The sequence below is a fragment of the Phocoena phocoena genome, chromosome 11, assembly GCF_963924675.1.
Source record: "Phocoena phocoena chromosome 11, mPhoPho1.1, whole genome shotgun sequence".
NCBI lineage: Eukaryota > Metazoa > Chordata > Mammalia > Artiodactyla > Phocoenidae > Phocoena > Phocoena phocoena.
In genome coordinates, this window is record NC_089229.1 from 37106699 (window position 1) to 37121038 (window position 14340).

Consider the following 14340-nt stretch of genomic DNA (forward strand, 5'->3'; position numbering starts at 1 on the left):
TTCATCAGTTGCTTCCCATCTTAATTTAGACTGAGACTGATTCAAGAATATTTTATTTAGAAACATATTTTAAAGATAATGATTAATCCATATGTTTTCACTTTCAATAAAGCAACAGACAAATTTTAGAAAATATCTCCCTTTTGTTAGTTAACCTTAAATGTTATTGTGTTGAATAGCATCTGTTTACCCCTCCACCTTTTTACACTCTGCTCTCTGACCTAGGAGGCTGACCTGGATAGCCTATATCAATGGGTACCCTTTCTGTATAGCTTCCAGTATAGAAAATTGGAAACTGTGGCAAGAGATCAGAAAAAAGTAGGAAAGTAAGGTTAGGAAACTTGTTACCCTGAAGTCTTTCCCAAAGGGGTTCTTTAAACTGGCTGTTTTTCTCAACAAAAGGTCACATCTCCTCTCAAATTGGTCATTTAAATATGAGTATGTGAGTATGTGCTTCCAAGTTCTTTTAACTGTTCCTCCTTCTTGTCTCTTTTGACATACAGGTGGTACCTACCCTCAGGGTATTACACTTTCCTTTGTGTTTTTCCAAGATCCTACCCATACTTTTGTAAATAGTGTTTTAAATGAAACTATATAGTAATGCAGTGTTTCTCAATATTTTTTTTCATAGTAATTCAGTGTTTCTCAACATTTTTTTGCTACCTATCTCCTATAGAATCTTTTTAGACATTGCTTTTCTAATCGTGCCCACCCCCCCATCTTGTCCTTCTCCTTCCATTAAATACTATTATAATATTCCAGATTTTTTACACTCAAAACCCAATATCCCCCACTTGGGGGTACCCCTGTTGAGAATGCATGGAAAACTGATAAAAGAAGAAGTAGCCTAATGGGATTTAGGGTTGCATACTCATACCATCAAGGACCTCAATTTTGGGGAAGAAATACGACATAATAGGCTCACAGGAGATGTGATATATGCCTTAAATCTCAGCTCATATATGCCCAGAATGGATAGATGTGGGAACCAAGAGATGACAGTGAATGAAGGTGGTTCCTCTCAATATTACATATAGTAATATTTTGAGGAATTTTTCTTCTTATCACTGCAACCTTGAACTTGGTAGGTATGGGGGTTCTAGTACCCAAAGAAGGAATATTTGCTCAAAAAAATACATTCATGATTCCAACAAATTGGAGGCTAAATCTACTCCTGGCCATTTTGGGCTTCTCATGTCTCTAAATCAACAAGAACAGAACTAACTGGCATTATTGATCCCATTAGCTGGAATGTATTGGGCAAAAAGAAGACTATTATTGGAATCCAGGAGGTTCACTGGGTGCCTCTTTTTACTTCTTTGTGCTTGTTAATAGCCCTGATCAGTGGAATACTGTGGCAATGCAAGGTGTCAGATTCTGTAGGAAAGATGATTTGGTTTACCACACTAAGGAACCCTGTCCAGAAACTTACTGGCTAAGGGTAAGGAGAATATGGAATGTATTGTGGATTAAGGTAGTTATAATCATCAACCAAGGTCTTTTGACCAGCTAAAGAAGTGGTGACTTAGCCATATTTAACACTATTTAACTCTTTATCCCTCTTTTTCTCCCACTTTCTTATATGAAAACTGGTCGTGGTTAATATTTTAGATGTCGGATAGGAGTATGACTGAATGAACATGCTGTGGGTCTCTATGTGTCTCCTGTATTGGGAACACATTCAGGCCAAAGACAACAGTGTATGCTGAGAAACAAAAGGATGAACAGTGCCATCTATCTTCTTTCTTTTTAGATTCACTCTTCACTCTACTCTCCTTCCTGAAAAGTACACCTATATTGACCACCTCATCAGGTTCTCTTGTCCTCTTCCAATTGAATTTGGCCAATAACGAATCTCAGACAGATGATCAGAAGGAAGACAGATAAACTGGCTATTTAGCGCACCAGCCATTTCCCCATGGAATTCTTCAAGGGTTGCTACACTACTAACTTTAAAAATAACCTCTTTAATAAACCCTCTTCAATTTATCCTAATTGAATATACCATCTTTATCTTGCTGAGACCTTGACTTACACATTACTTCTGATATATTTTTGTTTATATGAGCCTAATTCCAAGATTATATACTTATGTTAGTCATATTACCTATAACGTGATATTCAATAAGAAACTAAACTGGAGGAGTCTTTTTTGCCAAAGAAAGTAATCTGAATCTTGAAACCTGTAAAATTAATTGCTACTGTGGAAAAAACAGAAAACACTCTGACCTGATAAATTCAACTGTAACAGAGTGTAACATCATTCCAGTGAAAACCAAGTTTTTTTCAGAAGACTGTATGGTAATTTACAAACTATTCTACTGACAGGCAAGAAACCTAATTGAATTATTCTCTATATTTGCATTTTTTTTGTGCTCATATGCAGGTAAAAATCATGTATACACTTAATGTGTCTTAACTGTATTTCGCTTAGTATGTGATTATTTTTAAAAACTAACACTTCTATTTATAAAATTTACAACCCCAAGTATAAAACTAGAGGTAAATTCAAGTATTTTTTTAAATGTAATTAAGATGATGTTCGTTTCTGATTAAATGGATTAAATGTATCATCTTCACTGTTTTGTCCCCAGGGTATAGCACAGTGAATGACCTACTTTTCATGAATTACAATAAACTATCAATATTTATTGAATGAACAAAACCTAGTTTTTTTAAAAAAAAAAACTACCAAAAATATCCCATAAAAATTCCAAGAGTCTTATGTAAAATCTAAGCTGAAGTCAAAATAACAGGAAAATGCATTCAATGTGACCTTGTTCACAATTCTTGAATTTCTTTTATATAATCTTTTAGAGATATAAAACAGAAAAAAGTTACCATTATTTTAATAACAAAAATATGAAATCATTCTAGTCAACTCTATCAATTAAAATAATGAATGATCCAGATATTTAAATTAATACAATTTTCCAGAATGGGAAATGAACCACTTCGATTTTCCTCCTTGTAGTCTAATAAATTTTGTTGACTTAGGCCTTTCTGGAGATCCACATCTTTCAAATTTGCATTGTGGCCCATCAAATTAAAAAGGAGAAATACCTGTTCTATGATTCAGAGTGACCTCTGTTCATAATGATGTATGTCTACACACCTCATATATGTGTGTGTTTATTGAACCAGCTATTGAACAATTTTTATTAATTTATACCCTCTAAGAAATTGTTCATATGAACCGTGTCCATGTCATGACTTAATTGTCCATAAAACAGAAAGATAAACTATAATTCAATAAAGGGAAATTTCTAAAATTAACAACTAAAACAATCATCTAACAAATTCTATTAAACTCCTCTCTAGTGATTTTAATGAAAATTACTAAGTTCCTTAAAGGAAAAATAATTCAAATCTCCAATCTATGTGCTTCAAAAGCTTTCATTCAAATAAGAGAGATAAAGAATAATCGTCCTTCCCAGTTTCCTCACGGCAGTCTGAATTTATACGTGTGTTCCTGGCTTAATTAATAAGATGCCCCTTTCATTTTCAAAGGTGGCCTTGTTAAGTCAATAAATCATGTGATCACCCTAGAGATAATGCATATAAACCAATAACTAAAATATAAAGTGGTAAGTAATTAGTATCTGGAAATAAGAAATGTACAAAGCAAGTACCACTGAAATTCATAATTGGGTGAGTTCAGTTCTCCCTAGTGATCAGGGAAGGCTTCAAAGCAGAGGTGGCAGTTACGTCAGATCTTAAAGAAAGAGGAAGATTTCAATAGAGATAAGATGTAGGGCAGGAAGCTTATTCAAAATGTGTATATATTTAATGTAAAAAAATTCACATTAAAGTTTGAATGTAGATTAAAACGTAGTTTTTTATAACAAATCTGTTTCTCTTTTTTTACTGACCTTGAATCCACCATTCAGTGGGGGAAATTTCACATTTTAGTTTTATCCAGTTTTAACCCTCTTCCATGAAGATAATTTAATCAAGAGACATACAAAATAAAACAAAATGTTTAGTCTCTCATATATTTTTAGTCTTCCATTCAGAAGAGTATTTACTGTGCACTATTTGCAATGTTTTAGCATTGTTGATTTTTTATAAGAATTTTAATAGTAATACTATATTTAATTCTAATTAGTTAAGGCTGCTATATTTTTCACTCCAACAATATGTCCATTGCACCTTTCCTCATCTTGAGTGAAAGGAGAGTGGCTGCTGGTATTTTGGGGTTCCACTGAAAATGTTAGGACTGTGTTTAGCTTGGGTCAAGGGTGACATTTTTTTTTTTTTTTTTTTTTGCGGTACGCGGGCCTCTCACTGTTGTGGCCTCTCCCGTTGCAGAGCACAGGCTCCGGACGCGCAGGCTCAGCGGCCATGGCTCACGGGCCTGGCCGCAGACTCCCAACCACTGCGCCACCAGGGAAGCCCAAGGGTGACATACTTTTGAAGGTCACCGAGTACTGTGATGTAGAGTTCTGTTATGCTAGCTATCTCAGTGTAGCAATGGCTTCCCAGAACTACTCCTACTACTGTCTACTCTGATAACTCACCCTACTTCATGACATGAGGATGCAGAGCAAGAGGATTTAATATCATATGAACATGTTTTATGGCATCAGAGACCAGAAGTATGTGGGTAGTGATGGAGAAAAACAAAGTCTAAAATGCATGAAATGTACGGAGCCAGAAATTAATCTGTAAACAAATTCTTCCAATTATCAAATTATAAAATTGCCCAGGGAGTCTCTCTGTCTCTGTCCTCCTCTCTCTCTGTCTGCCTTTCTTTATCTCTGTCTTTCTCTCTCAATATGTATGATGGGCATTGCTTGACATAGAATTAATCAGAGTTCAGTTTTGTAGGGCACAAACCTATAGCAATATGACTGAGAGTTAGGTCTGAAATCTGAGACCAGTAACACCCATAATCCATTTCCTTTCAGTTTGGTTAAATCATGATGGTGCTTCCTGACAGTCTCATCACAGCACTTTCTGTGACTCCCCACTTGGGTAGTTCACCTGCCTAAGTAACCTTGAAACAACTCTCAGAATCTAGCAGCCAGCACCCTCACTATCTTCCAGGTCCCACATCAATTTATGCAAGAATTTTGGGGAGTCAAACCCTACCATTATTGCCTAACTATGTCATATGACCACTTACTCTGCTATGGGAACCCCAGGTGTTATCTATAGGAGAAGATAACACCTGGGAGATAGTTTTATTCCATAATCCAAAAGGAAATGAACCAGGACATCCTCTCTCTTTCTCATTATCTGACTCTTCTTTCCATGTCAAAGACTGGAAAGAAAAATCAGAGGAGGAGTTTTGACGATTTCACTTTCTTCTCTCTCCCTGCTTCCACAATCCCACAGGACAGAGAAGGACTGGCTTATCCCCATTCTCTATGTCTTAATTTCTTTCTACTAAGAACAAAGAGCTTTAAAGCCTAGCTGTCACAGGAGGAAGAGGCATGTTCTCTTTGCTATGGCTGTGTACTTTATTACTACTCTTCAAAATGTTAAGTGAGAGATGAAACAAACTGGTAATTTTTTTTTTCTCTCCATAGAGCTGGTTCTTCTTGTCCAATGTTCTTGCTAAAAAGAACAAAATCCTACACTTTCCTTCCCAGGAGCTATAAACTTCCTGGCTTAGTTCTGGAGGTGGGAGATGGAAAACTCAAACATGATTTAAAGGGGAAATTAAAATGCATGTGGGTCATCATGTGCAAAATATTAATCATGATACACAAGCCTGTATCTTTTGGCAGCTTTTCTTTTTCCTTTATCTTGGTCATAACCCTTCTTTTCAGAATGGAATACAGAAAAATGATGAAAACAGATCCTGAAGCACTTTAAAAGTATAGAAAATTGATATTTTTAACTTAAAAGAAAAGTTCTGCTCCAACCCTTGTTAGTACCCTTTGAAACTATGAATTTTATTTTCCTGGGATAAAAAGACTTTCATGACCAAAGTTCAAGAAGCAATACCTATATGAGTATTGAAACTTTTATGCATATTAATAAAAGTAATGTGAGGTTACATTTTTATCAGCACTCTGTCATAACTTACAGCATAACTCTCAATCACATACCTGATTTACTTTGTTTTAAATACATATTTAATAAAAAGAGTTAAATTATGTAGGCTATACTACCAAATGGTAGCATAGAATCCAAACTTAACAGAAAATTCTGTTATTCTGATGCCTAAAAGTAATATAATAAAAACATCCTCCAGTTTGTCATATTTTCTGTGATAGGAAGAAAGGGAAGAATTCAGTCTTGTCTTTAAAATCACTTTTAAAACTACCTTTTTCAATCACTGCAACTATTTATATTAGATATTTGCTGTATTAGGATAATGAGGCTGTTAATTTTCTTCATGATCAAAAATCTGGAGGTTACATAGTCCAGGTCTAGCAGAGATACTCAAGCATGTCTTCAGGGAACCCTGCTTCTTCTATCCTTCTCTTCCACCCTTAACATACATTTTCTTCCCTGACTTACGAAGGCTCTGAACTTCTGATCATCATGTTCATGTTCTAGAGATGAGGAAGGCGATAAGAGAAGGTCAAAGGCAAAGCCTAATTTTCAAGAGATTTTGACATTTCATTCAGGAGGTAAAACCTGGGGCATCCTTCTACATTCTACTGGCCAAAACTCTATATCCTGACAAATCCTGTAAGGAGGTTGTAAAGAGACTGGAGTAATGAGTATTTTGCTTCCCAGTCTCTACAGAAAAGGAAGGAAGAGAGGTTTCCAGTGAGTCGTGAGTGAGCCAACTGCCAGCATCTGCCACACTGACATAAGGCTGTCTTTTGGCATGAGTTCAAACTTAAAGGAACTTTGAAAACACCATTCCCTATTTACATTCATGATTAAAAATTACATTTCTATGATAAAGCTTTATTTATAGTAAATGTTTATGATTTGGGATAAAGAGTCCATTAACTAGTAACTATACCATTTTACATGCTATGTAGCATCTAGTATAATTAAAAACTAATTCTGATCTATCATGGCAAAGTTTCTTCATGACTGAGACAACAATTCTTAGTCAAAAACAAAGTAAGCTGACAATATTTTAAGTTATAATAAAAAGTCAAGGTGTTCAATGTTAATTTTTTCTCAGGAAACAAAAGCAACTGATTTTCAATTGAAATTCTACTTGAGCCTCAGTGAAAAAATCCTTTGGTCACCACATCCAAAGGTATACAAAAATAAAAAGGAAAAGGCAAAACTTATGAATGAGGATGAACTTATTCACAAGAACATCATATTTAGCTCTTTTATTTTCTTTAGGTAAAGTTCTTTATCATTGCTGCAGTTTAAGTTATTATATCTGATTATGCACTATAACTATGGCAGAATGAGAGGTTTGAGGATAAGGGTCAGATGGCATCTTGAGTTTGTATGAAACAATTTACTGTACAATGATAGACACCTGGTATATGTTTAATAAATAAGGAAAGGAATTTGTATAAATGGAGGGATATATGTAATTCACACAATTTCTATGGCAGAAAATGCCTAAAACCAACTTCTGAAACCAAGGTCTCATAAGAAAATAAATATCCTAAAATAAGACTCATGATGGACAGTTTTGAGAACTTTTAGATAAATATGCAGACATTATCCATTCAGGAAATACTTACAGAGCATCTATTCTACGCTAAGGCAAAGTTCTAAGTGATGAGAATACAATAGCAAATGAGAGAGATGTAAAGATGTTTGAACCATACTTTAAAATGTTCAGCCTACAGAACATAGTATTAGTTTAAGAGCCAAAAACTAGAGGCCATTAGCTGGTGTAATCAAGTTACAGTCTAGGGTGGTCAATCTCCATTGTTTTAGAGGACCAACGCTTTAGTGGTGGTTACAATAAGGGCTTCAGATATCAGTGTGTTGAAAAACAAATGGTTTTCTAGGTGGCATACTGGACTCCAGAAGTGGATTTATATTAGTGAAAAGTGTGGCTCTTGCCTATTATGATGAATACTACACTTGGGGATTAGTGGAGAACTTAACAATATTTAAGAAATATCCATTCGCTAAAATGTCTTAGAACTACTTCCTTCCTTTACACAATAGAGCATTAAAAGATAGCAAATCATGAATCTTGTGTCCTATAGTCAGCCTCAGGCAGGGTGATAGCTTGCTGCCTGAAGATGACGGTAACTATGACAGAACATTGTTTTATCTGCCCTTTGTGCAAAGTGTGGTTGGTGTCCCTGAAAGGACAGAGAGCTGGGAGAAGAAAAGGAATACAGAGGAGAAGGGCCAGGCTACCCCAGACCTCTTTGCCAATTGCTGTAATCTACAAATATAAAACTAAAAAACTAAAAATTTAAAAATTGTGCATGACCAAATCAACTTAGGTTGTATTACAACGAAAAAGATCCTACCCTACAGAGCTTATATTCTGGTAAGAGAAATGAACAATACACAAATAAATATAGTAAAATGGTACAAGGCCCTGTGGGGCATTCCCAGGACAGACTCCCCCTCCCATGTCCTCGGCATGCCTTTTGTCTGCAGAAAAACTTTAGTCAAAGAACAAACTTAATCAGAGAAGTGAGGAAATGCAGAAACAAACAAAACGCAGTCAAACAGGGCAAAGTAATAATAGTTTAGTAATTAAGCAAAGTCAAGGACATTTAGTTCGTCTCAAGGGCTATAGGTAATATTCTGAGCCATATCTTCTGAGCTGTTTTGTAGATATTGAAACCCTCACAGGTGGAAGAAGTTAACTACATGATGACCTGACTGTAGCCATGACATAAGCTGCCACAGTTCTGAGAACTGTCCTCAGAGAAATGGGAACAAACCAACTCTGGAACTGCAGATTAACTATACTTAAAACAATCAAGATGATGCTGATCAGACCACCATATGACTAATTTCAAGATAACTGTCAGAGCTGACTATGCTGTTCTGCATGTAGCTTTCTTTCTCCACCTATACAGCCCTGAAATTCCCATTTAAAAGCTCTTTCCCCCTGATCAACAGGGGGTGTTGGCCTTTGGACATGAGTCTACCTTCTCCCCAGGTTGCTGGCTTCCTGAATAAAACAACCTTTCCTTTCCACCAACACTTGCCGCTTGAGTATTGGCTTTTGAGTGGCAAGCAACTGGACCTGAGCTTGGTAACAATAGAACATATTAAAGTACTTTACTGAGTATTCACAGAATGCCTTTGAGTAAGTGGTTGAGCCAAGATTTGAATGAAATGGACAGAAACAAGTTCTTTTACAAAAATTACATCACATAGTTTTTTTTTTTCTTTTTTTCAGGTATCATCAGGATTTTGGAGCTCTTCTCCCTAAACTGTACATAAACCAAGGTTGTTGGAACTAAGTGTCTGCTAACAATACAAAATGAGTGCGAGGTGGGAGAAAATAATCCTCAGTACTAAAGAACAGTTTGAACATCTAGCTATGTCATCTGGTGAGAGAGAGTGACTATTTTGTAGTTTATGATAAACTGAGATTGGAATGTAAAATACCTAATGTCTCTTTCAACTCTAAAATTTAAGTGATTCTTATTCTAAATAGTCTAGGACTAATTGACATTGTAGGCTTTGATATAAGTGAAAGTCAAGACAAGTATTTTTTTATAAGAGCTTCACTGTGATATAATTCACATAACTTACAACTCATGCATTTATGGGGGTACAATTCAATCATTTTCAGTTGATTTACAGAGTCATGCAACCATCACCACAATTTTTATCCACCCCCAAAAGAAGCCCTGTACCTATAAGCAACCTCTCATCACTTCCTCCCAAACTATTCCTCCAGTCCTAAGCAATCATCAATCAAGTTTCTATCTCTATGGATTTGCTTACTCTGAATATTTACTAGAAATGGAATCATACAATACAGTATGTGATCCTTTGTGACTGGCTTCTTTCACTTAGCATAATGCTTTCAAGGTTCATCCATGTTATACCATTTATCACTACCTCATTTCCTTCATTGCCATATAATAATATTCCATTGTATGGATATACCACATTTTATTTATCCATTCATCAGTTGATTTACATTTTACATTTTCTTACTCTTGCCTACTATAAATCAAATGCTGCCATGAGCAATTGTGATCATGTTTTTGTGGGGACTTATGTTTTATTTTCTCCTGGGCATATATCTAGGAGTGGAATTACTGGGTCATATGATAACTCTATGTTTAACATTTTGAGGAACTACCAGACTATTTTCCAAGGTTGATGTGACATTTTACATTCTACAAGTAGTGTACAAGGGTTCCAATTTTCTACAGGATAAACATTTAAAGGTAAGCTTTTAAAATTCAAAAGTTAATCTTAGGATAGAATAGCAGATCATAGCCCCCCAAGTTTGTACTTAGTAACCTCAAACCTTCATTTTATTGTGACTCTCTGAATGGACCCAAGCAGTTTTATCACCTACTGTAACTACTAAATAGTGTGCATTTATTTTGCTTCTCATTCTTTTAGGCTCTTATTTCATCATCTGCTATTCACTGAAAGTGGTCACATTTCTCACATTTCTCAGGTGTGGTAGGCTGAATTATGGACCCCAAAGATAACTAAGTATTAATCCCTGAGACCTTTGTGACATTGTGTAGCAGAATAGACTTTGCAGATGTAATTAAATTAAAGATCTTGAGATGGAGAAATTATCCTAGATCGTCCAAATGGGCTCTAAATGAAACCCCAAATTGGAAGGCAAAGGTAGATTTGACACAGAAGAAAGCAATGTGACCACTGTAGCAAGATGCTACACTGCTGGCTTTGAAGATAGAGGAAGGGGCCACGGGCCAAAAAATTCAAGCAATACACATCTAGAAGCTAAAAAAGTCAAGGAAATGGATTCTTTCCTAGCACCTCTGGAAGAAGCACAGCAATGGCAACATCTTGATTTTGACCTAGTGAAACTGATTTCAGACTTCTGACCTCTAGAACTCTAAGAAAATAAACGTGTGTTGTTTTAAGCCAGCAAATTTGTGGTAATTTGTTACAGCAGCCATAGGAAATTAATAGATTAGGTAATACATTCACATTTTAATAGGATTCTTAGGGGACCTGTACTGTCTTACCTTATAGGAATAATTCTTTTTAATTTAATTTTATTAAATTTTATTTATTTTTTATGCAGCAGGTTCTTATTAGTTATCTATTTTATACATATTATACATGTCAATCCCAATCTCCCAATTCATTACACCCCCACCCCCACCCCCACTTTCCCACCTTGGTGTCCATACATTTGTTCTCTACATGTGTGTCTCTATTTCTGCCTTGCAAACCAGTTCATCTGTACCATTTTTCTAGATTCCACATGTATGCATTAATATACGATATTTGTTTTTCTCTGACTTACTTCACTCTGTATGACAGTCTCTAGGTCCATCCACATCACTACAAATGACCCAATTTCGTTCCTTTTTATGGCTGAGTAATACTCCATTGTATATATGTACCACATCTTTTTTATCCATTCATCTGTCGATGGTCATTTAGGTTGCTTCCATGTCCTGCCTATTGTAAATAGTGTCACAGTGAACACTGGGGTGCATGTGTCTTTTTGAATTATGGTTTTCTCTGGGTATATGCCCAGTAGTGGGATTGCTGGGTCATATGGTAATTCTATTTATAGTTTTTTAAGGAACCTCCATACTGTTCTCCATAGTGGCTGTATCAATTTACAGTCCCACCAACAGTGCAAGAGGGTTCCCTTTTCTCCACACCCTCTCCGGCATTTGTTGTTTGCAGATTTTCTGATGAAGCCCATTCTTACTGGTGTGAGGTGATACCTCATTGTGGTTTTGATTTGCATTTCTCTAATGTTTAATGATGTTGAGCAGCTTTTCATATGCCTCTTGGCCAACTGTATGTCTTCTTAGGAGGAATAATTCTAATGGTAATATCATATATGGAGTAGGTAATCCTAGGAGTATTTGAGGGTAAACAAATTTTTGGTGTCTCATCACCACAGATTCTACATGGTAGTTTATTCTTAAACTTCTGTAATTGGGAAATACACAAAGATCCTTAACCTTTATATAAATAACAGACAGGATTCTAGGGAACAAATTCTATGTTCCACCAACTCAATATGTAAGTAAGAATGTATATTTATTCTCAATTTTTTTCTTTACTCCCAAATCTATGATCACTAGAGGTATTATCTTGACTTTCTTTGGCTCCAGTAGAAGGAGGTATAGCTGAGAGGTTTGCAAACTCAGGCTTTGGGATTTGATTACAAATTGTGCTAGAAGATGCAATGCATGTATATCAGAGCTCATTATGTGAAGAATGAAGGAGATAAGCTTTATAAAGTACTTATTACAGAGCTTAGTGTATAGTAAACATTCAAAAGTGGCCATTATTATTGTTTATTATTATTATCAATGAAGTTATCAATGAGTGACAGTTGCACATTGACAAAGAGCTCAGATTCTGAAGTCAGACTCCCAGGATCTGGGTCCTGGCTCAGCTAGGTATTATTAGGTGTATTACCCTGGATAAGTCATTTATCATCTCTGTCTCAGTTTCCATCTTTATAAAATGGTTTTAATAACAGAACCAACTCACAGAGATGTTGTAACTACTGGATGAATTCATGAATGGATGTGTGAAGAGTCATGCATAGTACCTAGAGGCTTGGTAAATTTTAATACTTCATATTATTTATTGAAGAATTACTTTAAATTCCCTACCTTACCACATCTGAGGGTCTCACCTTTTCTGTCTGTAGAGTCTTATTTGTTTGTATGTGGGTACTGTAAACAAAGAATGTTGGCCGCCATTCTAGTTCTACATGGATCAAGCCATTAGCCACTGCTAATGTTGTCCTGCAACGGTGCACCTGAGGGGAAGTCAGGGTGGAGAAAAACAGGAAGCATTCTGTGCTATGGGTACTAGCCCTAGATACTTAAGATGCATATCTAAGGAATAATTTCTATGAACCCAGATTCTAGCATCTTCCCACACACAATAAAACACTAAAATCATTATCTTGAGATGTTTGTTCTTTGTGATTAGCAGTAATCATTTGATGTTGGACTACATTTTTTTTTTTTTTCCAGCAAAAAAACTCATGAATATCCTGGCTTCTCCCTTACCTCTTTGGAGTAGCTTCAGAGCTATCGGAGAGGCTGTTTCCCAGGCTATAGCCCTAAGTTAGGTCCCTGAATAAAACTTAACTTGCAACTTTTAAGTTGTACATTCCCCTTTCAGTTGGCAGTGGAGAAAACCTGAGTAAACCTGCTGTTGTGTTTCTGTGTCTCCCAGCCTGTCACATAGCTTTTGTCACAACACTCTGTGTACCAAACAGTGTTGCCTGGATCCCACAAACCAGTGGGGAAAATCCCCTATTAGGTGGTCCCTTTACTCAACCCACTTACACAGTGCTTGGTGATAAAGAGGCTTCTGCAATTCCAAAAGCTTCCTTGGGGGCAACATCCTCAGGCCTGCCACTAGGGTGCAAATTTGTTGCTACTTTTGGGAAAGGAGCCTTTTTTGCCATGATAACTCCCAGGCAAATACCTAATGGAGCTCGGCTTACATGGAATCTAGGCTCTAAATTCAGGTTAGGCATGGGGAGGGAGCAAAGCACCCTGCACAAACATACCAGAATCAAGGTCAGAAGGGAACAAACAAAATAATACCCTGAATTTTATGGATGAGCTTTTCTTCAGAAATGTTCATACAAACTCGTATAATTTGATTCCACAAACACTATATTGATAAATTTTCTTAAGCACAACATTCTTATATTGCACATGTGCAGATCATCATATTTACTCTTGAAAAAATACTCTGGAATAGATACTATTAACCCCATTTTGCATTTGAAGAAACAAAGATTAAGATAAGTTAGGTAACTCAGAAAAAGTCACAGATAAAGGAGAGAATCAGGATTTAAATCTATGCCTACCCATTCTCCCAACAGCAGATAGATGTGACAATGTGCTTTTAATCATTTTCCAAACACTGAACATGTAGGTTGTTTCCGATATCTTGCTATTAAAAGTAATGCCACAATGAATATACATGCACATTAATCTTTGTCAGAATTTTTATTGCCTCTAGATAGAATAGCAGGAAGTAACACACAAGGTCAAAGGGTATGTAATATTTTTAAAGATTACTTTTTAATACCTGAGATTGTTTCTCAGAAGGGTTGTTCTGGGCCTTACTCCCAGCAGATGTAAGAGTGCTTAATGTGTACACTTCCACCCACACTATTATTCTTTATTCTTTGTGAATTTGACAGGTAATACGGAATATTAATTTAAGCAATTCATGATGAGGATGAAAATTTTTGTATGTTTATTAGCCCTTCATATTCCTTCTATGAGTTGTCTACTCATATCTTTTTTATGT